This window comes from Syngnathus floridae, chromosome 22 (genome assembly GCF_059516105.1).
Source record: "Syngnathus floridae isolate MCC-2025c chromosome 22, RoL_Sflo_1.0, whole genome shotgun sequence".
NCBI classification, from domain to species: Eukaryota; Metazoa; Chordata; class Actinopteri; order Syngnathiformes; family Syngnathidae; genus Syngnathus; species Syngnathus floridae.
In genome coordinates this window covers 2729206-2756680 of record NC_142434.1, presented here as the reverse complement: position 1 = coordinate 2756680, position 27475 = coordinate 2729206, and the positions used below count along the sequence as shown (strand labels likewise).

At 44.7% G+C, this 27475-nt stretch overlaps 1 long non-coding RNA gene across 2 annotated transcripts in view; it reads left to right on the top strand.

Annotated features, from left to right (window-relative positions):
• LOC148379177 (uncharacterized) overlaps positions 1-27475 on the top strand; it is a 123178-nt gene that overhangs the window by 74070 nt on the left and 21633 nt on the right. For both annotated transcript variants that reach the window (XR_015855320.1, XR_015855321.1), the window contains exon 6: positions 20438-20592. This is a non-coding gene — a long non-coding RNA (uncharacterized LOC148379177). The remainder of the gene's footprint in view (positions 1-20437; positions 20593-27475) is intronic.

Below are 27475 nucleotides of genomic sequence, written 5' to 3'. Positions count from 1 at the left end.
AAAAAAAAAAGGTCTGAGCTGGTGAGTTGTTCTAACAATGCAGTGTGTGCGAGAAAAGATCATGTGGCATTAATAAAATTAAACGTAGAAGAAACAAACGGGGAAACTCCCCCCTCCCCTCAAGGACATCAATGCAAACGTATTCTTGCCCAACTTCATTTGGGAATCTCCCTCAAGCAAACAGTTTAAGAACTTTGCAAGACAAAATGCAATTTCAAGAAAATAAAAAAAAAATACTGTCAGAACTGAAATGTCAAAGAAAAGTGAATTAAGGACTTGAATGATTTTTCGTGATGCAGTCATTCTGAAACTGGAGATTCCCCGGATGACTTGTGAGAGGACTAGACTGGTCCCTAAGTTTTTGACTAGCTTGGATCTGTGGCTAAAAAAAAAAAAAATGTTGAGAGCTCAAAAGCATCGGGCTTTTGAAAATGACTGCGAGGCTGATCTACAGGGAGTTATATTGTTGTGCCCACGGGAGCAGATGTCGCTGGCACTTACTCAATACTTTCTCTCTCCATATCCTTTTTCTGTTTCTCTCATTTCTGGCCAGATGGAGAGATGCTCCTCGCTCAGGATCACAATGCTCGCGAGTCATGTGATCCACAATCTCGCTGTCTCCTTCCTCTCTCTCCGCGTTTTTGCTTTTGTCTCCTTTTTTTGATCGGCAAGCGCTCGCTCGCTCTCTCGCTTTCTGCCGTGTCCTGACAAAGGCGGACAAAGGCCTTTCATTTTCTCCGGGCCTTGCTTGAGCTCTCTGTTTGTACTGTACCAAACTGGGCTCCGGTCGTCATTGTGTTCCCAGGAAAAAAAAAAAAAGTGTTCAGGGGCCCCAGGGGCCCTGCACTTGGAAAGTATTGGGGGGGGGTTCCTCCGTGAGGTTGTGTTTACAGCACGACGGGAAGAAGAAAGAACCGAAGCGACAAAGTATATTATTTCATTAAGTGCTTTGGAGCTCGCCAAGGGATCGAGGACTAAAACCTTGCGGCTCTGTGTGACAAGGGCACGACCTCCCACAACCTGGGAACTTCAGCCGTGCATCTTGTCGCTTTCATGTGATAGCGGGAATACCCGAGGGTGGGGGGCGGGTGGGCGGGCGCTCAGTCAGTTTAAGCTTTTTAGTCAGGGCTCGATGAACAGAGGTGGCAAGATGGCGACAGGGTAGGTGAGGCGGGGATGGATGAGTTAAAGGGTGAGAGAGGGAGGGAGGGGGAGGCACCGTTTGCCCAAAAACCCTCGGAAAGACAGAATCGGGCATTGTCGCCCGGCTCGAGCTGGAGCCCATTCTGTTGATCTGCGCAGGATCCCGGAGAAAACAAAACTGCATTGTTCCCCGCAGATGGAAGCCAGTGTCTCCTGGGTAACAGCATTAATCTCCCCTTTTCTCCCGCTTCCTCTCTTGTCGGGCCCATAATCGGTGGGCTCCTTTCAGTAGCAGAAGCAGCCTCAAAGCCCGGGCTCCCTAACTAGCCTCCTAATTAGCTGCAATTACAATGAAGACAACATGATGAGATAATAGAAATTTGCAAAATAATGACATACCACGGGAAAATATTCCTCCTCCCCAAGCACTGATTTTTTTTTTTCCCTTTCTCTCCGTGAGAGGCACAATAGAAAGCCGGGGCCCTTTTTCTGAAAGCGGGGAGCTCAGAAAAAAAAAAAATGGTGGCGTATTATGTGCCATAGAACCCTATTGTCTGCCTTCTGGTTGCTTCAATCAACAGGCCATTGTCTGGCTGCTTAAATCAAAATGACTCAAATACAAGCTCTGTAATGATGCCCTCTAAGCAGTGCATACTGAACAAAAAGGAAGAAGAGGGAGGCAAGAAAAAAAAGAAAAAAAGCCGCAAAATAGTTCAGGCGCGATACCGGACAAATCATAAGAAATCCAACAGGAGGTCTTCTTAGATGAAATTCAGTAGAGGGGAAAAAAAATCCAAGCGGCAGACAGTAACAGAAAGAAAGACGTGAGGGGAGGGAGAGGATGGAGGTAAACAGCAGGTGGTAGTCATGCACAGAGCAACATTTTAGCATCTGTGATTGGCAGCAGCGAGTCAAATGGTGGACCACGGCCGCCGTTGGGATTCGTACCTGATCTCTTTCTCATCTCTCAGTCTGTAGGAAATGAATACTTTGGAACGACTCATTTGGGAATCAATTGAGAATTGAACGGGAGTTGAATCACAACTCCTAAAGGGCCAATAGGTCACAGGCAACCCTTAAAACCAACCATGCCCCTCCCAAACGGAATCCCGCCGAGTAATTAGCGCGTGTCAGATAAGTTGACAAGCTCGTTAACGCGCCGCATCATCCGATACCGTCGCCTTTTGTTTTTATCTGCTTCGGCGCGGAAGTTAGCGGGCTAATTAGCATAATTACAAGTGCTGATTTATATGGCTGTAATTAGCAGAGATCGGGGTGGCGAGGAGATTCGCTTACGCCGCGTAGAGTATTTATTAGTGTTTTGTAGAACTTGACGTTAGGTACCACGATAAGATTATTAGGATAGAACCAGTCCTTAACAGCGATTAGATGTGACGGAACGTGCGAGAAAAACGACATCAAACGAAACACAAGTTGTCTCACTACTTGTCCTTAATTGCGGCAGACGTTCACAGTAGGCCGGCGAATTAGTCGCAGTTACATGACTGTAAAATCCCCGCGCCTGTACAAACACACACACAATGAACAGGTGATGACCTTAACGGTGACTGTGAGGTCAGATGAGGGTTAAAGTTCAATCCCGGGTTTGGGAAGAAGTCATTCGAGCCAATGAGAATCAGCGGATGGGTATGGACAGATCTTGACGTATTAACCGAGTGGCTGCATCCCACGCGAATTCACACGTGGCGTGTTTGTCGCGTTTTTCCTACGTGTGAAGTAAGTCCCAGACTGGGTGCCTTAATTAACATGGCGCATACGACTCCCACCGGAGCTGTCTAATTAGACATCAGCGTCGGAGACGTTCCGTAATTACCTGACGGGGCTCGACGTGTTACACTTAACTAGTCTCCCTCTCGCGTGGCAGACCGCTCGGCTCACACCGCGTCTCGTGTTTGGCAACATATGCGCGTCGAGTGCCGGGTAAGCGCCTCATTTGTCTCGTTCGCATCTCGTTTTATATTCTCTTAGACGGTCAAAGTTAGGCATGGTTGTCTTCAGTCGCTAGCGATAGCGTTAGCCTGGCGGGAGTTCACCGGGCTGAGTGTTTAACTCAATGACACGAAAGATAAAAAATGTACAGGTGTTACCTTTGATTCACATGGTGGCAGTGTTTGGAAGGAAATTATTATAGAACGTAATTTTAGAACCGTATTTTTCGTACTATAAGACGCACAGGATTTTAAAGCGAGGCTATAACGAGGGTTAGCTTTATCGTAGGTGTAACGTATATCCCATATTGTTTTCCAATCCGGAGAATAAACGACAATATTTTCCACCGCTGTCCTTCAGCCTAGACAACAATAACAGCTTAAGAGGTTACAAAGTTAAAATCCCACAGCGGCAAAGTTGAAATATGACCGCTTATGGAAGCAGATAGAACGCTAATGGAATCATGAAGCAGCTTATCGTGTGAATGAGAACAATAATGAGGAGACAAAGCGGAGACAAATCCATTGTAAGTGAGGTGGAATTATGTCGGCTCAGTGGATTATAAAAAGGCCTTGATCCAGTGGGAGTTGGGAAAACATGGCTTCCATGCCCACTTATTTTCGCACAGGCGCGCAGATACAACGCAAATATGCGCGCCGAATGTCACAAACACGCTAATCCGCGCTAATATCGCCGCACGCGCGCGTACTCACATATGCATGACGTTACACAACGTGCGGACAGAGACGTCAGGCCCCGTGATAGCCACTCGCGCCGGCAGATAATTGAATTAATTCATCTGAGAAACAACTTCACAGATTAGCGACTTAACTTTTCAATAATAAGAAAAAAGCCAGCCGAGCGAGATAATTGCATTTGTCTCAAATGAGGGCAGCCGTCGAAATGTATCGCGTATGTGCCGCCCGGCCGCCGTTTAAACCCGCGCACGCATGCGTACGCTAACTCTGAGCGCTTAAAAGACATTTCCAGAGTTCCAAATCAAGAAAGCATCAATTTGGCATCCATCCCGAGGACAAATTAAATCAGATATTTCAAATTGTTTTCAGGGTGCAGTGAATTAGTCAATAGAATAATATCAACAGACTCGTTGAGAAAGGTACATGCTCGTGGAAAACAGTTAGCGTTAAACCGCTACGTCGCGACGCTCAAGTTATATCCCTTTTCCTCGTCTTCATTTGATTGCATTAAACTTCGATAACACAAAGATGTTTCGGTATGCTAGGTTGTTGTACGCTAACTTTTTTCACATACTGTTAGCATTAAGCTAGCAAATTCTCACTGTGTCGGTACAAAGCCTCTCATTCAAGGCCTGATGGTTTCTCTTATGTCAGACAGCGGTTGGCCTAAAACGGACAATGGCGGCACCGAAACAAAAGGCAGTTTATTAGGCCGGGTCGAGAGAGAGAGAGAACGAGAGAGGCAGACAGAAGAACGAGTGACACTCTGGCATTCCATTGTGGCTGGACTCACATCTGGTGACCATGTGTGACCAGAGCAGCAGGGCTAATGATGGGCTTCCTGAGGCCAGCTCAATTAGGCCAGGCCTCTCCGGACTCCCAGAGAGCGAGCGAGATTTGGATGTTCACTCGGGTCTACTTTTGACATTTTATCCAACTGTTGGTTCTGGTGGTCCACCGCCCAGTCCTGCTGCCCAGTTACAGTGGCTTTTAATTTGCTATGCACAGGAAGTTGCAAAAATCGGAAACCCCAAAGCGCTAAATTACTCCGAGCCAAATGCAGAAGAGAAGACAATTGCTATTTAGGAGATCTTGATCTTAACATGAACATAATGGGTTCAACCTTCAACCATGTCCTCCAGGCAATATTTGTCCAGTTGCATTGTTGTGAGCAACAATAACGGAATTTACCAATCCGGCCTGGCAAACTTTTCACCCCGAGGAGATTCATCCTGAAAACCCCCAAACCTGATAAACAACAAGAAGTCTGTGTGTCATAAAAGGCTTTATTGGGCACAATTATTCTCCTAATCATGTGTTTGCGGTCAGATGTTGATGATTAGCACGACACGGAGGCGTTCTGATCAACTCGAGGCTCACGAGATTATTTGACTGATAAACCAAAAATTAAATCAACTTTTTATCACGTCATATATAAATATGGGGCATCTGATGCCCCGCCCCCTTTTTTCGTCTCTGCAACTGTGAGTATCAATATTTATGATTTGATCAACAAATATTTCGCCCACTCGGACGCCCGTTTGATTGATTTACGTCTTTTAGTCGTCAGAAAATAAAAACGCGTTAACCTTGAGCCGCCAAACAGCTTTCTGTCGGCGTCGGAGGAGATATTAAGACGGTGATTAAGTGAGATGGATGCCGTTTTAATTCCCTGACAAATAGAACGGCTCGTCGCTCTTGTTTAATCTTCCGTCTTCATTACGGAGCGAGACTCGAGAGGATGACGCCAAAGGAAGGCCGCGGGAACAAAGGACGTCATCAAGGATGCGCTATTTACATGTTTTCTTATCTGAAATGGACTTCAATGGATGAGACCAAAATGCGGGGAAAAACATTTTTCGATGGTCAGGATTGAATTGCATGCTCGATACATTTTGCATTCCGCCGTTAGCATACAAGACCGCGTTGCGTTCAAGAGCGCTTGAACTGAAGCGGCGTTCTTGTGCGAGGTGTTTTTCTGTTTTAATCCAAGGTCCTCTCGCTCGCACTATGAAATATAATCAACACAGTCATACAAAAGACAGCGTGCAATAGACACGGCCATTTTTTTTTTTTTATCCTATCCTCATTGTAACCTAAACTTGTCATTGGGGAAATGTTTTGAATATTCTTTTTTGTAGTTGAATAAAGGCCTATACAAGACTCACAATGAAAAAATGTGCATATTCAAATTTAATTTCCAAGTATCTCGCAAAATTCTTTGAGCGGTTAAACAAAGAGGAGTTGTTGCCGGGCAATATTTACTTTAATAGCATGTACGTACGACATCGTGTGTGCAAAAAAAATAAAATAAAACCAAGGCCAAGTAATTGAGAAAATATTCTACAACGCGATAAAACATTTTATGTGAGCAAATCTACATATTGAGACGTATCAGCTCGTCTTATCTCAACGGCGCAGCACTAATATTAGTCCCGTTTTATTGTCTTACGGCTTCACAGATGCTAATTAGCATTAGCATGTGCTTTATAGCTACTTTCCAATGGTTGCTTAAGGGGATAAAACGGTCTCCAGCGTGTCACACCGACATTTTGTGTGGGTGTGAATATATACATGCCAACGATATGGGGGGGGAAAAAATCGTTCTTTTAATCTCGTGCATCTTTTGCCAACGTCTCGGCCTGCGTAAAGAAAATAACTCCGGCGAGGGAAAGGGATGTTGTTTGACTCTCGAGGTGGCGTTAAAGTCTAGTCGTTAACCCGCCATCAAAGCGCGGCCACGCTTTTTTTCCGTATTCCGCCAACGGGCGTGCTTGATGTTTAGGTGTCAAATTGGTCAGTTTAATGTCTAACTTAGTGAGCTGCAAAGGAGAGAGAGAAGATAGGAGGGGGCAAGTGGAGGTAGACGGCCAGATGAATGCCGCCCCTGTTCCTTAAACACGTCCTGCGTAAACAGGAAGTCCAGCTGCATTCTGCCCCCCCCTCCCCCCCCTTATACCGTGGATGGAAAGTCTCCTCCACGGAAAAGGTAGACACTTTCAAACGTGCGCTTCCATCGTGAAGTTAGTTGGAAATCTGGACACGCAGAAACCCCCTCAGCGGGCCCTAATCCCCCTATTCCTTTAAGAGAGTGAGGGAGTAGAGCGGAGGAGAAAGGAAGCATTGTGACGGGAGACAGTGCAGTAAAAAGAGGAGCGTACAGTACCAAATTGAGGTCGTGGCAAGACAATGGCTGCCCTTCACTGGCTCATTCACGCGCGCTCGCTCCACACAGCTCTATCAAATGCCTCTTTCTTTTCTTCTTTGCCCTCTCTTCTTTTTCTTTCTTCCCCCCCTCCCTCCCTGAGCCTTTCTTCTCGCAAAGGGAGGGGATAATGAAACGCCGGGCCGGCCCGGGCCACTCTGGTGCGCCGCCTTTCTCGATGGCCACCTTCGCATCATGCGCACCTTCTCCTCCCGCTGCTGTTGTTGTTTTGGGCTGATGTTATGCGCAACAGGAAGTAGTTTAGGAGGAGCCCAGCTATTATCTAGTTAGCGTGTGTGTGTGTGTGTGTGTGTGTGTGTGTGTCCCTTGGGTTTGAAAGATCCAGACAAATAATCATGCTCTGTACAAAGCAAGTTTGGGTGAATTAGAACGGGAAACATGAGTGAAGCTCTTTCGACCCACCTAATTAAAATAAATCAAATAAATCAAATTAAAATTCCACTAATCTAGGCCTTATTTTAAGGTATCGAGGACTTCTGGGAGCTGCCGATACCAGCCGCCGATACTTAAGGCAAAATGACAAGAAATCACGATGGAAATTATTTTTAAAAAATTGGAAATACTCATTTTGGCATGTTTTCATAAAATAGAATATTATAGAGAAAATTAAATGGAGTAAAATGACACAAAGTTACCTATTGGATATGGGGGTGATTAAAAACCTGTTTCCGTTAACAACTCTTGCATGTTCAGCTGTTCGGGGCCAAAAAAAGAAGAGCATGATTATGATAAAGGCTTGGCTTTGTTTGACAACAGATGTCTCATTTAGCAAGTCTCATATGGAGGACTGCTTGTGATGAACACGAACAATGGGGAGATTTGTGGAATTCACAGTATGACATAGAAATATCTGAGAATGCCTCGGCACATAAACAAAATTGAAGTGAAGAGAGCAGAAGCACCTCGGGGCTATCGGAGCCACAAAGGCTGGCGATCCGCAAACCTAATTTGCCTTGGCAAAACGAATCATTCCAAATTGATCGACTCGACCCAAGTGGTGGGCTTTAACCGATTTATCGGAAGACAGGGATTGGCATTGTTATACGAAACAACAGAAAAATTGTCTTGCGACTCCAACCGAGCCGATCGGGACCTCGCTTGCCCGAAGGCGGGAGCACATGATGATTTTAAGGTAATAATTACTGTCCCGCTGGAAAAAGATTGTACTGATCTTTTAATGGTCAAGTGCTTTTCGCGTACAATGATGCACACAGTAACATTTGTGCCGGCCGCAAAACGGTTTGAGCATGCGGATACGCACGTCCTCAAAATAGCGACCATCTTACCGTCAACATTTTTTTCGTCCAGATTGATACTCGATATTTTTTTATTTTATCCATCCATCCATGGAACCAAACGAAAAGCACTTTTAAATTGGAAGGATTCAGTTGAAGCTAATTTAAAAGACTGAGGCGCTAACGCTAGCAGCAAATCCGCCCGGCGACTCTCGTGTCGTAATTACCCGTCACCTATACGCGTACGGGACAACACTCGCGCTTGACCTAGCGTACGACAAAACACATCAATTACATAAAGGGACAAAAAGCCAACCCTCGAAGCTACCCTACCTGCGACTCTGATCCCCCACGCTAGGCTCGTCTTCTTTTCCGGCTGCCGGTAATTACACGTGGGCCTACGATGGGTTTCGGACCATTGTGTCCCCCCCCACCACCACACACACCCATGGGAATGTGGGATGGATGTGCATGGAACGACCTTTCTGATTGGGGTTAACAGCAGCCTCATTTGCATGAAGAGATGGGGGCTTTCATTAGCGAGAGTAGCTAGGCCTCAGGTACACACACACGCTCGCACACTCCCAGGGCAAATTTTCTAGTCTTTATGAAAACACACACACAGGAGCTTGTGTTTATTTATTTTTTGTAGTTTATAAAAACAATCCTCACACATTACTAGTGGAAAATGATATTGAGTATTTGTGTTGTGAGGCTAATAAATTATCTGGGGAGGTCCAAACCAAAAAAAATTCGGGGAGGCAGTGCCCCTGCAACCCCCACTTTAGCACCGCCTGTGGAATTGACAAATATTGCCTTTTTTTACTCCCAGCTTGCTTCATGAAACAAACTCCAAAATCAACAATCTGTTATTCATCAAGACTTTGCTGAAACGTTCAAAAAGATTCCAATAAACATATTTTGCCGAGCGTGTCGTGGAAGCAAACAGAACGAGGCCACGGCAGACAGCCCAGCTCCGATCTGAAATGGAGTCACGCGACAAAGTGGACACTTCGCTCAGTGACACCTACAAATACCCACACACACACACACACACACACACACAATGTCCTGCGCTGTCATGTATAATTCAGCGTGTGGCCGTGGCGGGCAGATGCCTCATCCCCGGGGGGGGGTCCCATCGTGCCATTGCAAGGATGAAACATTTAACAGCACAAGACAAAAAAGAACACACTCAACAAATAAACAAAAAGGCTTTCATGGCGAGAAGAAATTGCATGCAAGCTTAAAGATACATTGACACACATACAAATAACGACTCAGGTTTGATTCGCAACTGTACTCCTGAGCGTCGCCCATTTTTTCCCTCTTTTAGCTCAGCGCCAAGTTAGCATAGCCCAAACTGTTGGGCTGCAACCAAGACCAATAATTACAGCTTGTCAGAAAGAATTAATTGTCTCATTCCTCATAAAGACGTGTAAAAAATTACCATGTCATTATGAACGCCGTCGCTCTCTGGAGGCCTCGGCGAAAAGCAAATTTAATTTTCGGAAATTTCCCATTCCGACGGATAAATAAGGATTGTCTGCGAGGGGAGGGGGAGCGTATGTTCCTTATGGGTTTAGGTAGCGTAATGGCCGTCATAACATTTTTGATGGGCTGCTATTGATAAGCATCAACGCGCCGGCGTGCACGCCGTTTTGGCGGACGCCAATTAAGATTGCGAGCGCGGCCATCATTTTTCTAAATTGATTTTTTACTGCTTTATTTGTAATCTCCCTTGTGTAAAAGCATTTGTGCAATCGAATTTTCATAGCCCCCCTGTCAGCCATCACTCAAATATACGCTTGTAACAATTTCGAGTTGGCTGGCGCAAAAAAAAAATTGCTCTTGTACCGGGGTTCCTAATATTGTGACACCAAAATAATTAGCTGGCTGTAAAAAAGAAAAAAAAGCATGAAGTCATGCTTGATGGATATTTCTGATGCAAATTCGCTCAGCGAGATTTTGCTAGACGTCATTCAAACATGATGCAAGAGTGACACGCGAGTCACTATCGCGCCAAAGGGGGAACTCCCGCGCAATGAAACAAGCGCACCCAAAAACAGCTCATCGGGTGCGCCCTCTTTAATTCGACAGGGACTTTCCCTGCACGTTATACCGAATTCTGATCCTATCGAAAACTATCAGGTGGTGTCCACTCTTGGCCAGACCGGAAATAAAAACCGATTATAAATATGAATGACCTCATAAAAGTCCTCCATAAGATTATGAAAAGCACTCAGACCACAAGGGGATGTTTGCTTGCCATCGAAAATTATGACATTTCTCTCCGTTCCGTCGCTTTGATCGTAATCAAATTGTTTGAAAGCATTTCCTCTTTGGCGGCTTATTGTCAAAACATGTTCGAATCAATTGTGACAGAAATGTGTTCTGGTAGCAGTACGCAAAAAGTAGACATGATGAATTTGACACCCCTGATATCAACCGAAACAAGACCCGAGACTTCCTAAAGTTCTTAATCGATTCAATAATCAATCCGGGGTTTTTATTTCTTCTGAGTTTTGAAATATTGCCCCCCAGCCACCCAAATCCAACTTAGCGCCGCCCCTGACAATTTCTGGCTTCACTGACTTTTTATATCCGGTCCTGGAAAGTTCTACTCTCCACCTTCCCCCTACTTCTTCCATCTATAAATACGTCGGTAAGAAAAGCGACGAGCAAACGTGCAAAACGACAGTCGACCAATGAGCAACAGTGGCGTATTGTGCCAGCCGAGCCAAAACACACTTCCACGGCCATTACTCCCCATGGAAACGGCGGAGCGTGTTGTGGCACACATGTGATGTTGATGTTGTTCCCGCGCAGTGGCTCGCCTTAGACAATAAGCTATTTCAGGGCCAAATCACTGACAAAAATCCATTTTTCCACCCCACTAAAAAAGATCAGGAACGAAGGGGAGGGCGAACGGCGGGGAGCAAAGCTGAAATCAAATAAACAGCCGGCGCGCATCTCCCTTGTCTCTTAAGCTGGATTTATCTCCGTATTTTGTCATCCTTCTAATTTATTCCCCGCAACCTGCTTACAATTACCGTCTTTTCAACAACTCGGGAGATTGCGTGGTATGAATTGTGCGGGTGGGGGGGGGGGTCTGGCATCAAGTGGGAAAGCTACTTTTTTTTGTAGATGATCCACTTGATAGCAATTCATTTTCTCCCTGGGTTGTCGGCAAAAAAGAAGGCGATGTAGGACAACCGGGCGGGGATGGAGAGAGCGAGAGAGAGAGAGAGAGGAAGGGAGTGGGCTCATCATCTTTACTTGTGATTACAACACTTGGCAAGCTCTGCCCTGCTTGTTTGTCTGCCTATTGCCTTACAAATAGATTAGCGAACCTCGTTGTGTGCGGCTTCTCTTCAGATTACGGCTGATTTATAAATCGCGACGATCAGATTTGGTGTCGGAGGAGATGTAATTTGGGGACAACCCGCGCGGTGGGTTTTTTTCAAAGCGGAATGTTCGGGACTCTTTTTACACGTCTCGCAAGAAGGAAGTTTTAGGAGTCAGTCGGCGGTTAATCCACTGTTGTGTTCGATCATCTCGGGAATAAATAGAGGCAGAGGGGAGGGATTGGAAAGTGGAAGCTTGCAAATCCACTTATTGTCTTTAATCCAAACTTCATAAAAAGACAATCTGAAAGTGGATCATTCACTACCAGTGACAGATATAGACGTCAGTTGAACTAATAGTTGGAGACAAAAATAAAAAACGAGAAGTTGAGTTTTCTCGTTGGGCTTATTTTGGCCGCGTTATCGACGAGATGATTGGGTTCACCTTATTTTGAGGTAGAATTGTGATTCAAAGTGCAACGGGGAACAAAAAGCGCAGGAGAGAAGTGTTTTAAGTAGCCAAGCCTGTCACTAGTTGCAACATTAGTTCCATTGGCATCGCAAGAAGTGTTTTGTTTACCGCTGGAGTATTTGTTCCTCCTCAACAAATAATACTCAAAGCCGAGCCTCCATTAAGCTCAACACAATGGCTTTCTCTGCTCGCAAACTCTTATGTGATGGAAATGTGTTTATGCTGCCTCCACAGTATCTCTTGATTGAAGAATGGCTGCTTTGAATGGACCTTTAGTTTCTTTCTTTTTTTTTTTTTCCTCACAACGGCAAAATCAATGCACTCCGTTTTCCTCTCGCGGCGCCACGGGCTTCTTATGATCAAACGCCGCATCGTGTTCTGCCACGTCTGGTTCTGATGCGCGACACACAGTGCCGCTTTTGTCCTCTGATGATGCCATTCATTTGCACTTTGTTCGGGCGTAATAAAGGATGCTATTTTTAAGTCATTTTCTCATTGTGGCATGGTTATTCTTTGTCCGGGTGCATGTGATGCTTTTTGTTTTATGGATTTTAGTTCGGCCCTTTGAAATCAGCCTGTTAAGATCCATTTTGTGCTTTGTGCAAATTAGTAACGAGAACAAAAGTCTTATCAGTTGTCTGGAATGATCCGACGAAATATTTGTAAGGCTCATTATGAGTCTTAACAACCTGAAGTTGGTACGCTTAATCACTTTCCGAAGCGTCCGCTGAATCTAACTTTTTTCAGATGCCTGTTTTAAAAGTTGAACAGAAAAACGTGTCTGAATAATAGCTGCAAAAAAATAGAACGAAAGGCTCGTGTGAATTTTGAGACACTGTATCAAATTATTATTATATTTATATTATTCATATTTAATTTATAATACATACTTATTTGTGTATTTTTATATATATTATTCTTGATTATTATTATATTTATATTATTTATATTTATTTAATTTATAAGACATAAATATTATTATTTATTATATTTGTATGATATCATTTTTTTATATTTATATATGATTATTTTCTTGATATGAGGCGTCGCACTGCATGTTCTCAACCATGACCTTCATTCTATTATTTTCGTACACAAGAGGGGCAGTATATTGACCCAAATAGGAATTTAAATGCACACATTCAGTGTTTGATTAAGTGACAATCTAGCGGAAAGGTGTATTACCTCACGGGATGCTCGGCTATAACATTAAGTGGATGGACGACAATTACCATGGGTCATCCAGGTACAGCCAAACGCCAACTGTTAGACGGAATAAAAGTGCCTGTCACAACCAACTAATAAAGTCCAGGGAGCGTGCGCACAACGGAATAACAGAATCAAAATGGAAATTAGTTTATGCAGGATGCTCGCACACAAATCGTGACCTCCGAGTGGCCATCTGAAGGAATTTTTCCTTGGTGATTGGATTACAGTGGGGAGACAATGGAGACATAGAGGAAGGGTCTCGACCCGGACGTTAGGAAAGCTATTGTGGTTGCCCTCAGATGATTCGGATCAAAAGCTTTTATTCAGTTTCCGGGAACATCTTGAGAACTTTCCCATCTGCTGCTATTGTCGGACTGTAACGTCCGGAAAATGTCAGATATGTGTGAGTCTGTTAGGATATAAATAAGCTAGCGTTGGATGAGAATTGACATTAGCCTAGCTAGCTCTGTTGGTTTCTAGTCTTAAAATATATATCCCAGCAGTACCAAATTTCAGAAGTAGATATAATAAAGGTCATTTTATCATCTTTTAACTATGTGGACCTTCAATTGTGCCGAAAAAGAATTGAGATGACCCGCTCTTGCTGTTATTGCCACTTAAGCTAGCTGCTACATGTTTAGCATTAACGTGACAGTCTAGCATGTAAAAAAAATAACATCAAATAAAAACATCACTCAATGTATCTTGTTAAAAATTTAAAGTGTAAAATAATTTGCCTTTTCCCCCAAAGTGTTTTCAATGAGACCATTAAAGGTCCCCCGCCCTATGAAATATATATAAAATGCTGACACAGTCCGAATAAATGTGAAGCTTTGTGACGTTTAAAGTGGAAAATGTTTCCAAAGCACTCCACACCCTTTTATAATTAGGGGAGTCGCTGCGTCCAGTCAAATTCATTTAACAGTGACATTATTGTTGTTCCACCTGTATCAAAAGGATTATGTCGAGTCTAATACCAACCATTATAAAAGCTTGAATGCGAGCTTGTCTTGAAAATAGTCTCGCGTGGGCAAAAAGCACCATTGAATCCTTGCAATAATGCCACATTTATTCATTGATTGACCTAATTAGTTTGTACTGGCGCCGTATTCAATACATGATCATGTTAACAACAATACGCGCATATTATATGAAATAAAGGCTTTTGGAACATTGGACGGACAATGAGACGTGTCACCGTGAACCACAGCACTCGACAATTGTACAATGTGCGACATTGGACTATTATATTGTTTGTTACACGGACAAGGACACGTCTCTGTACCTTGACCTCTTCCTCAGCGCCGGCCAGTTGCTATTCAAACCGAGAGCTCCTTTTTAAATGATGTCGCTACTTTTCTTTGGCAAGTCTAAATCAACTCGGTAATTAGAATTATATAAACAAGGACGAAGGAGTACAAATTCTATGCGGGCTTTGTGAAGCGGGAATGGGCGGCTTGCGTTGCTAATAAAAGTCAATAAGAACACCAGATACGCGGCGGCTACGAAAACCTTGCGCGGGCCTTGAAACAAACGTGACAAACTCACTTGACAAAATAAAAAACATAATCTCATTATGGAATTTTTCGAAGGCTCTCCGACAAAAATTGTATTGGAAAATGTATCGTGTTGATAAGGTAATTGGGGAAAATTAAGATAAGATTTTTCCACTGCATTTGTTGTTGACACATTGACGGATGAAAATTTCATCCCATGTTGTGAGCTCGCTTGTCAAATTGCCAGATTGTGACATCACAAGCAGGCTAATTTACATAATAGCCCCCGCCCCCCCACATTTCACAACACGTAAGACACGAATGAAAGTTCAGTGGGCTCGTGAAAGATCCTTGGGGTATTCCAAGGAAAGCAAATTTTCCCACTAGTAACCCCGAGTCATTTTTATTTAATCATTAATCATTAAAACCAGTGATTTGTAATATTTATTTTGCTCAGCCAGAGAGAAATCTGCTTTTTCTTCCTTTCCTCGATTTTTTTTTTTTTTTTTACCATTAACACTGCCTCGCCAATTAGTGTCTTCTCAGCAGCCCACTTACGCACACACACGGTGACACCCCAGGGCCCCGCACAACCCAAACAGCATAATTAGACATCCCCTAAACAAAGCACACACTCTGTAATTACTCTGTAATGTTACATAGCACAGGGGACTAAACAAAGGCCATTTTCTTCCGGATCAATCAAGGCGCACACAAAACGCACCGGCATGCTTGTGTATGACATTTCTATAGATTTTCACCCAAGTAGTGAAATTCTCCAGGGGCGTCGTGTCGATGAGTGGTCTGTAAGCGTAGCACTTGAATGTCAGCGCTTGCCTTTGACCCCGATGGTAGAAAAACAAAAAAAATAGCTCTTCGTTTTCTTTGCTCCGCAAACAAATGGAATCTCATCAGATCTTCATCTCCAGAATGGAACATGACTAATTCCTTCAGATGTAAGCACGGATTCTTTCGCTTATACGATTGTTGACAGAACTATACCCAACATTCCAAGTGACATCCCCTCCTCTACTCTTCTGACCTCCTTATCACCCCCCCCCACCCACCCCCCCCTCATTTTCTCTGCCTCCCAGTCAGTGCGGATGTTTCTCGAAGTCCAGCGGCACTAAATTAAATCTCTGTTCAAGTAGTGTGAAATCACATTAGATCTTAATCAGGAGCCATTGTGCTTATTTTATGATGGGTGTTAATTTTTTTGTTGTTGTGTTCAGTGTAAGTGGAACGTCTTTTGGAATGGATTTTCACAGCGCAAATGAAAACTGCTTTTTGGGGATTCTGTTTTCTTCTTTTCCAAGACTAATGTAGAAAAAATATATATTAAAAAAAATATTTCTTTTTTTTATAAGAATATTTTTTATGATTTATTTGTGTCAATAACAAGCACCTGGTACCATCCGGTCCTGGTCTACGGTACCGTCTGTCAATTTTCATCGTTCTCGCCACCAAACGCGGTCAAAGCGAAGAACCGCCGGCAGACAAAAGGACACAGAAAAAAGTGAAATTATTGATTTGGTGTCAGCGTCAATTAGAGGGAAGAAAGCAGAAGAGCAGCACAGCGAGAGGTCGAGACTGAAAAGGACTGAAAAGAGCTGTTGCTACAAAGCTAATGGAAAAAAGAACAACAGATTTATCTCCAGTGGAAAATAGAAAAGAAAATCTGATTTGAATGACAGCGTGGAAGAATATTGCGGCCTTTGCTGTCACTGTCGTGACTTTATTCATCACAAGGAGGAAGCCGGTTGAATTCTTTGGAATAACAACTTGATTATATCGTTAGCTGTTTTTCTCCTCACAATTTATTCCGAGCTTGCCTTGAACGAGAGTCAGGTGGTTTGATAGTTAAATAAAAAACATGATAGTCTATTTATTTGGATGTAGCAGATCGTTTTTTTTAGCTGTCACAAGCACTTGCAACCCGAGCCGCGGCCGAGCCTTTCATGCATGCATTATAAAAGCTCCACCTGAGTCAAATTGTGAGTGACAGATATTGAGGAAGCCAGGCGCCGTATCGATCTTCTCCTCAACAGTCACCGGCGAAGAAACGAAGAGTATGGCTGAGTAAATAACCTGCGATGAAGTGACGCGACATCTCCACGCACTCGGTAAAGGACGCAGGGAAAATAAAAATGCAACAAGTCAGACTGGACGTAGCGGGTGCACATGTGTTGGAAGGGTTAGGGTGAGGATATTGTTATTTTTCACATGATGTGTCACACGTTGCAATCGCACACGCACAGTAAGACAAACACACACGCCGCGTGTCACTGCGCATTACCGCTTGCTTTCCGCCGCCGCCGCGTCCAGACAATGACAGGCAGGCAGTAGCGGCGGCATAATGAGAGCGAGCAGGGGCCTTCGCTAACACACACGCAAGTTCCACGTGCACGCACACACCAACACAGAGGGCAGTCGGCTTCACTCCGTCCCCTAGCCTCTCAATTACCCAGCAGGCTTTTAGTGCCACTCCGCTCCACTACAGCAAATTACCCAGGGCCCTGTCTCACTTAGAGACCTGTGACTGTGTGTGTTTGAGTGTGTTGGTGGTGGCTGCTTGACAGAGAGCAAGCGGGAAAGCCACAGTGTGTGAGTGTGTGTGTGTAAGAGTGTGTAGTGCTAAAGTGAATGGCTTTGAAACAGTGGCTGCAGCCCCATCAGGAGTACATGAAACGCTAATAAAAGGGCTTGAATGCAACTGCCTTTTGGCTAATATTGTTGCACGAGTACGTGTGGTGTGCTCGTGAGTCACTTGGGTCAGTATCGGTCGGTGTTGGTACTCGGAAAAAAAAAGCTTTATATTTCAGTAAATGAAAAGTTACAGCTAATGACTAAAAGAGAGCCAAAAAAATGGCAGTTTTGCTGTTTGATTATCAATTAATTGGTTAAGGTGAGCACAGGTTTGTAATCGTCATGGCAACGACCCACTCTGAAGTCAAGGCTGCCCTCCTGAAACTGAGCAATTTTTTGTCCCCCTAAAACTACCTGGACATTTTTTTGTCTGAGCCAAGAAAAATGGCGGTTTTGCTGTTTGATTATCAATTAATTGATTAAGGTGAGCACAGGCTTGTGGTCGTCATGGCAACGACCCACTCTGAAGTCAAGGCTGCCCCCTCAAAACTGAGCAATTCTTTGTCCCCCTAAAACTACCTGGACATTTTTTTGTCTGAGCCAAAAAAAATGACGGTTTTGCTGTTTGATTATCAATTAATTGATTAAGGTGAGCACAGGCTTGTGGTCGTCATGGCAACGACCCACTCTGAAGTCAAGGCTGCCCCCTCGAAACTGAGCAATACTTTGTCCCCCTAAAACTACTTAGACATATTTTCGTCTGATTTGCTGCTAATTCCGGTCCCAACTGGATGTGCATTCATGTTACCTGCATTGTCCAACACATGTGTAATATGAGAGTGATAATTAACCAGCACCTTCTGGCCCTGGTGCTGCGGTGACACACCGAGGCCAACAGAGAGGCCGGAGGAGAGCCAGAGGATCAAAGCAGGGTTCTGTGGCCATGGACCCCCCTCTGTGCTGAGATGAAACGTGGCGGCTGCAAACTTTAAAGACTTCCTGTCATTAGTTTGGACCTTGTCCCCCTTTAACATCCACCACCCCCTGAAAACTCACAAATACGAAAAAAAAAAATGCCCACCGAGGGTGCGGGAGACACCTCCACCTGGACCGAATTAAATCGACGGTCTTTAGTGTCCCAAACGTCCCCACCTGACAGACTCCCCCCCTCCGGCGCGGTCTGATCGTCTCTTCGGGCAGTCGGCGCACGGAGGAAGCTCACCACGGGCTAACAAGGGAGGATCAAAAGGGAACATTACCATGCTTCCCCTCTTCATCTCACTCCTTCTTCCTCACAAGCAATAAGAGGCCTGCCGGCTGCCCGTCCTTGTGCTTGTTAAGCGGTGACAATAGGACGTGCCCTGAGCCAAGGAAATGAATTATTTACCCCCCGCTTCCACTTGTACTCTTGAAAGAAAAAAAAAAAAACGTAGAGGGAAGGGAAAAAAAAAACATTTTCTTGTTTTGCCATTGAACTCACGGCTCTTGTATTACACGCACTCGCCTTGTTCTGTTCTGCAGCCTTAGATGTTAAACGCTCGGAATAATTCGCTTCTCGGCTGTCGGCGGGGATATTCGTCCTCGTCTGGCCGCTGTGGCACACGAGCGGCGAGGTGGAAAAAGTACTCACGCTGTGTCCTTAAGTAAAAGTAGAGAAGGACTAAAAGTGATTCAACTCCCGTGAGTCATTAAAACAGGACGAGAAATTTCAGTCAGGTGTTTTGCATGATGAAAAGATAAAGCATGCAGCGGTCCTCAAGGACGGGTTTTTTTTTTATACCTATGCTTTAGTAATGTAAAGTAGTCAAATCTTATGATATTGACCACCAGGAGGCAGTATAATAGACATGCATCATACCCAAAGAAGAGTTTCACAACGAAAAGGAGTATATTCCTGTGAGTAAAATGCAAATGCTAGCGTTGTTAACCTGTCTATGGTGTTTTACATTGTGTGTTTGCGTTAAGCTATCGTCTAAGATGTGTTTTGGAGTACAATAAAGGGGGGGGGACTCGCCAAGGGCAACACAGTGAAAGGGCGACGATTTGAAGGTACAATAGGTGCCGCTCTTGCATGCGCCTCCTAATTAATCTGATTAGAAAGAGACAATTAATATCTCATGAGTACCCCCGGGGGGGTGCGGCCCAGCTTTTCTCTGAGCTGGCAGGAGCTGACACGTCTTCCGATGTCCATGCAACTTCTTTGCACAATTCAATGTGCCCTTGGTGAAGTGGCTTCCGTAATTATTTCAACCCTCGTTCCCCAATCACACTTTTTTTCCCCTCATCAGGATTCCTCATCGCGCTCATTCCTCCCGGCTCGGCTTCCTGCTCCTCCTCATTGTCTGCTTATCATTCGCTCTCGCCGTTTGCTCTTAGGGGCCATAATGAGTAGCTTTGAAACAAGTGTAAGGGTGAAGGGGGGGGAGTAATGGTCACCTTGGTAATGATGACGGGTGGGCTCACCTCATTCCTGTTTGAATAGTAATGTGAGGGCAAGTTTTTCCAATTTCTTCTATCAATACTTAGGGGGGGGGCACAGTGGGCCTTGTGTGGGCCCCCAGACAATCCATCTCTACCGGTGAGGGGGGGTCAGGGAAAGAGGTGGTGGGGGGCACATGAAAGAGCCTTCATTAGCCGAGCCCAAAGACTCATATATTTCTCACAGGGCATAAAAGGCCATTGTAAAAACGCCCTCTGTTCCCTTTCAAACATAAAACGTGTCAGACGGCACAAAAGGATTCCAGTCGCAAGGATCATTATTGAACAAGCCGGCGAGCGGCGAGAGAAAGAGGAAAAACAAGAGGGGAGGGGGGGGGGTCACGATTAGAGGCCATGTCCGCACCAGCATTTGTGTAAAAACTGACTGTAAAATGACTTTTCTGGTCTTAGTTTTTTTTTACCGTCGTTGTTAGCGTCGATGTTTATACGGAATAATATTTTCAAGATTTCAAGTTTCTGACTTCCCGGTGTGTGCAGGAAACCAAAGTGAAGGGAGCATCTGCCGCTGAAAGCTCCTCTTCAGAGTCCTTGGGAAGATAATAACGACGCAACTTGTCTTTTTTATCAACCTCGCAGGCCCGCCGTGCTTTTGTGCCAGCTCGGACCAAACAGAGCCCCCACAATGCCGCTCCGGCTCTCCGGATTTCAATGGCTGCGGCGCTCCCGCCTACCGCCGCCTGAATGCGCCCGACGTGACCCTGCGCATGACTGGCAAAGGACCTCAATTACTGGTAGGTTGCCACAGTCAAAGGTGTCTCCATTTCACGCTAAGCAAACGGGGCATTGTTGGGCTAGCAAACCGCCGCGCTCATACGGGAGACCGTCCCTTATGAAATATAACCGTCGTTCCGAAAGGAGGATATCAGTGCGGGGACTCCCCACAAAAGCGGCTGATTGAGATTGACCCCTTGCTGTATGCCGCCGAGGGACAATGCCGTATCCCTTACAATGGCTCTTTATGCGGGGAGATACAAAAGCAATGAACTCCTGATCCACCCTTTTCATACAGCCGGGAATTATTTTCAGCTTTTAAGGTATAAAAAAAAAAAAAAGTCCGCAGCCATGACCGGAACGGAAGCGGCGGTAAAAAAATGATAGTGGAGTGGAAACGCAAAAAGGTGACATGATAAAGAAGAGATGTTACAAGCCACGGATTTGTACTGCCCGGCCCCCCTAAGGTGAGTTTTTGAAAACTAAAAAAAAAAATGTATAGCCTTGCCCCCCCATGCTCCCACCTCACCCCTGCCCCCAAGGAAAAAAAAATCCTAGCTCCGCCACTGGTATCTTTTTTACAGTCTAGGGTGAAAATATAAAATATCATTGATAAGTAAGTCAGTGATAACCAAAATACGGATCATTTTTCCTCATTGGGGTCTTTATATAACTTTCCACCTGCATTGTTTCTCAACCGGTTCATATTTAACGCCTTATCAGCAATTCTGGATAAGGAGGTCACAATCTTTTTTCAGCGTCTCCGCAAAAATCAGGTGTACACATCTGACCTATTTATGTGCTTGAAAGACAACACAGAGAATCGGAGGATTCATGTAATGAGGAACACTTCGTTGTACTCAAATGGATCAAGTTGTCCAAGGCGGCTTAGAAAGACTCATGACATTAGCGAGCGAGTAGAACAAGACTTCATGTGCTCAAGGAGGAGAGACGGACGGACGGACGGACGGACGGACGGACGGACGAGTGATGACCTGCATAGTATTAGTTGGGGAACGGGATTACCCGGAGGGGGCGGGGCATGAGTGCGTCATGACTAACAGCTGCTTCATGTGATACAATCTGGGAACAAACACACGCTGAGAAGTCAATAACTTTCTCGTCATGTACAACGCAGATTTGGAGGATGCTGAGAAGGTATTAACGATTCCTCCAAAACAAATTTCCAGCTTGTAATAGAAAGTTTTTTTTTTTTTTGTAAGAGCACCAAAAGACGACAATCTTATTGATGTCGCTGGAATCCGACAGCCAATCAAAAGCGAGCTCGATGTAAGATTTAAAATCAAAGGCTACAAAGAGAACAACGGGCTCATTTAGGGAGGGCAGAACATCAGAGTGACCTAAGGGTGCAAGCAGACATCTTGTCCTTCTTCACTTTGATATTCAAATAGGGCCAGACAATGATAGACTGAATCTTTCGGCTCGCTTTCAAGCGCTCAGGAGAATTTTACATAAAAGTGCGAAGCCGATGACAATTGATCTTGATAAATGATAATGTGGCTAATTAGTGTTTTGCAGATCTATATTTTTTTCTTCTTATCACGGTTAGAAAATAATACGTGGTGGGTATATAATGATGACTTCAAACATTGAATTGTTGCTGTTTGGCCTCAAGGCATATGACGATACTATGGACATGTGATGGAGAAACATGCTGTGTGATATCTCATACGACAGGCTTGACCAAAAGGAATTGAGTTGCGATTGCCCTGTGGTTGTTTTTTGCCCTTATAGCCTACCACGTGCAAATTATATCGTACAAGGCAACGTTTGTTTGATGTATGGAACAGCCGAGCAAAAGATACTTGAAGATAATCGAGTGGTCGGGTGTTAAATACATTTATCAAGATAATATGTGTTCTTTTTTGGGGTTTTTTTCACAATTTTTTACACTCTACATTTGAATGAGGGGAGAAAATGCTAATAGCCTAGCCACCAGAAAAATGTAGCGCGCTAAGCTACGATAATTAGCTACTTCATCAAAGCACATATAAATTTTTTTTAGTTTTTTTTATTAAAGAAATAGTTTTATCAGTATTTTTGACGTATAGTGAAATTAAAATGTTCAGGCTAATTTGCCTCATTAGCCTACGCACATATTTTTAACTGGACTATCCAAAATTTTTAGAATCGAGCCATTCTACCGATTATCACCGATTAACTGAGTGATCAGATGAAAATGTATCTTGAGTTTTTTGATTAATCATTTTAGTCCTAAACTATGACATTGGAGTAAACTGTATGCTTTTGTTGACTTTGCTTTAATTAAAATTTCTGTTTGAGATACTCTGTCCTGTAAAAGACCATTTCAAGTCAAGTTTACATGAAGTGATTCCAAGTCAATCTTAATGTCGAGACAATTTATCTCAAATTTGCGCCACTTCTGTCAGTTGGCTTAAGGAGAAGCAGATTCTATCTGAGTCGGGACTATGAAAGCTTATCGAGGTTTTGCAGGAGGGGGGGGTCCGCAGACACCTGTTGCAAAAAGAAGTGAAGGCCCGATAAGACACTAAGATGTTGGCACGAGTTGATTTAGTCGCACGGCGTTCTTGAAAGTGGTTGCAAACTAAGCACATTTGGTTTATGAGAAAAAGTGGAAAGCACATGTGCGCAGAGGGAGGTTCATTGCGATAATTACCAAGCGCTCCCAGTTGCATCCGCCTGGCGCGAGCTGGTGGCGAGCCAGCCGACAACATGTACCGAAAAACAACAGTCACTGTGCTGGCAGCGCCGCCACTCTCTCTTTTTCTCTCGCCGGCTCCATCTGTGCCACTCTTCTTCGGCATCTTTCTCACATTGCTTGTTTGTTCCACCCCTTCCTAAAAGTCACCTTTTTTTTTTTCCCTCTCCCACTCCTGTTCCCACTCCGAGGACATGTGCTCCGGGGCGAGGTAGCAGGGTGACAGAACCCGGACCCTTTGGTGCCGCCAGTTCCTTATCTTGCGTGTGAGGGTGCTGTCGTGCTTGTGTGTGAGCGGGCCGCTGTTCTCGAGGGCATCGTGAGGTGCGAGAGGATGATGCACTTGATATACTGTGAAGAGAGGAGGAAGAAGTGTGTGAGAAAGAGAGACGGAAAAGGGGGGACGACAGGCCACCACCGCCAAGCCGTTTGTGCTGACGACGCCTCCTGCTGGACCGACTTCAGCCGCCCGATCGAGGCGTGTTCAAAATACCCCGAGTGTAACCCCAACAAATTAGCAAAGCGAAAGGAAATCGGAGCAGAATTCATCGGATCGAGGGGCAAAGGTCACACTGGATTAATCGGGACTTTTAATTGCAGAAATACAGTTGATTAAAACAAAAGAAATCTTCTTTTTATTTTTTATTAATAAATAAATACAATATAAAATATACCATATAAAATATAAATACTAAATTGATATAAAATAAATAAATAAATTGGTTAGTTTGTCTTTTTATTTCAAAACATTTTCCCATATTATTTACACCGCATTTTATTTTAGATGAAAATACCGATCATTGAAATTCGACTGACGCAAGTGAGGGATTTCAAGAGGGCTCCCCGGTGTCATGTGATCAGGCAAAGGTCTTGTGCCGCCCGTGCCTGTAGCCGACAGACAGCGCCGAGCGCTCCGACTTTTGGACGGGCGCCCTTTTTGTGTGCGGCACAGACGCCGAGCAGACATTGCACAGCCGTTGCGTGGACGTGGAGGCCTCGGGTCGCCGCTACACCGTTATTAAAAACAGTGTGATAGCATGTGGGCTGTTCCCTCTCTTCACCCTGTTTCTTCGCACTCCTTTTTGCCTTCTTGAAATGAATCGGCAGCTCCTCTCCGAGCCTCTCGCTTACTTTGGAGCGGCCTCTACCTCCCACTAAAGCTTTATTGTCAATTTTCCATTCTTTATTAACCTCAACCTGAGAAGAAATCACATCCTTGCTTGGAGTATTGACCTCCTTGCCCTTTTTCCAATTATAAATCGACTTTCAAGGCTTTTTTTCCTACGTTCTTGGTTGGCCTTGAAGATGACACCAACTTGGGCAAGTAAACACCATCCGGCGTAATTGTAGCAAAAGCTTTCGCAATCCCAATAATCGTTTAAATCATCGGACAACTACGCCGATATATCCTAAAATGTCATTGACAAATAATTTTGATGCGTTGAACTCAATATCTACTCCAAGCGGTGTTTCAATCTGGCTGCTTTTCCGAGGTCGGGGCCGTACGAGGTGGGCGGAGCTATGGAAACTCTTCAAAGTCCCATCCACAGCGGACCTCATTAAAGCTTTAAAAGGTACAGTCGCACCTCGCTCCAGCCATCCCCGGGAAGCGCCTCGCTATTCTCCGTCTCGCCGGTTCCCCCGTTCTGATACTCGTTCAATCGCTCCCTCTGTCTATCCTAGAAAGGGGCCAAAAGACGTAAACAAAGCCAGCACCTAATTAAATAGACGAGCAATATTAACATAACCTGAAAGCCCCAGCCAATAGTCACCAGCGCACACACACACACCTCTCTTCAAATACCCCTCCTCCTCATCCCTCCTTCCATTTTCAGATTCTCTCTTGTTGTGATCGGAACAGTGAGCGCCAATTGCGGACAGTGTAATTACCATTAGGACGGGAAAAAGCCGAGCACGTCTTTGATATGCTAATGACGCTCAATGTACACCCAGCGTCCATCCCTAGCGGCGGCGCGCACACACATTCGACGGTACGCCCCTCGCTCTCGCAAACACCTCCAAATAATGTCATCCATTAATATCAAGCAGGGCCACATGCCGTTTCGTTTAAGGCGAGTGGAAAGAGCAAGATACGCTCAGTGGGGAAGGAGATGAGGATTTGATAAAGGGATGACACATGAGAAGGGGAGACCGGAGCCTTCTCTTCGACGCTGGCTTTTTCCAGCTCGCTAGGTCGTTCAGTATCGGGAAATTTTTGGGGGGATTTTTGAGTTTCTCGTCATTATCCCATTTTCCAAGCCTACTTGTTAATGAGCAGTTCTCAGACCTTTGCTCCCGAGAACTGTCCAATTTTTGGTCCCCGTCCCGCCAATGGAACAGGAACAAACCGAGCTCCCTGCTGTCTCACTCTCATCCCGACTACACACACATCCTCCTTCCGAGGCCAAATCCCCGCAGCCTTTCCCCTCGCCGCCACTCGGGCCAGGCCAGCCACATGAAAACGCCGCCGAGTTGGATCCTCCGGGGGGGGGGGGGGCACGAGACATCATCTTGTCCATTCTGAATCTGGCCTATAATACAGTATGATAAAAAATAGTTTGGCGGGAATGTGTCCCATAAATAGGTGTCAGTCTCAACTACTTTTTCAACACGCAGCCAAAATTCTTCCGCATTGCCGATTTTTTTGAACCGACTCGCCTCCAACGTATACATGGAAATTAATTATGCTTTCCTTGCCAAGCTGGAGGGAAAATAGGTCAAACGCGCTGGCATCTAAGCATGTTAGCTTCAGCCTGAATACTTGACAAATATATATTTCATTGTCTATCGCGGATTGGCACAAATATACCCCGGCAGCGTAAGCTAATTAAGACGTGGCTGGGAGCCCGTTTTATTCGACAGTATTGTCACATAAGCGAGGATTTGGTTCAAGCACGGGATCACAGTTTTAAAGTTCTGTAGAATTGCGTCCAATAGTTCAATTAGCATTTGTGGTCAACTTTTAATTTTTGATTAATCGGCAGCATGACGATATAAAAAATGTGCCGGAACAATTGTCGGTGGAGGTGAGGAAGGTAAGCTAAGCATCCTGGCGGCTCCCCTGTGGGTCCGCCGAGAGAAAGCGAAGAGCAGAGGGAGCCCTGGCCCATCATCGGGGACCCCAGATGGACGAGACCTACACACACACACACACACATGCTAACTCAGTCACTCACATGTCATATGTTATCCCATCTGCACTGTCACCAAGCTGCTTGTGACCCCAGGGCCTCGCCGAGGATACACACAGTATGTACGTACAAATACGGTCGAACACAAAAAGGTTACAAAAACGCACACACACAGCAGAGGTGCGTACATGGAGGTGAAGAGAACAGCCGCTTCGCTTATTCGCTCGAGTGGACTCGCACACTTCAGTATGAACGATAACACTCGGCCCGGGAGTAAATTGCGCCGCGTGATTTTGATGATTATCGGTCATACGATGCTCGTCTGGTTTTTAGAAGAGGCCAAATTGATTAATTGAAGATGCAGAAGGTCCGTTTTGTATTCAGGGCCAAATCTTTGGTCTCACCAAAAACGACCCGAGTAATCTTTTTTCTACTTATCCTGGACGTGTCAGCAAAATGGGAAGTGAAGAGTCAAATATGAGATGTCACATTTGTTTTGCCTCCCTGACTCACCCCCCCCCCCCCCTCCCCCTCCCTCGGCTTCCATTTAGCCCGGTTTGATTGTGTCTCCCGCTCGCGCAATCGCTATCCTCTGGATTGTGTGCATGCCGAGTTAATGGATTTCACGTGCGCTACAGATCACAGAGAGAGACGGATATTTGGAGGAGGTGATTAATGTACCGTCTGTCGCGTCAGGGCACTCGCTGGAACAATCGGGGCTTGTTAAAGCCGCAAAGCCGCATTGCCACACCTGCAGGAGTCAAATTTGGTTAGGTCGCTGTAATGACTTCACTGCTGGGACTCTGATTGCAAGCAAACATGATTAGCAATGTATTTCTTGATATATATTTATACTTATATATACATACATATACTTACACTTATGCTTGTAAATATACCTGTACTTACACTTATACACTTATACTTATATTTGTTCTTATAATTAATATACATATACTTGTACATATACTAATACTTATACATATATACTTATACTTACATGTACTCATACATACACTTATACTTACACTTATACTTACACTTATACCTATACTTATACTTGTGCTTATA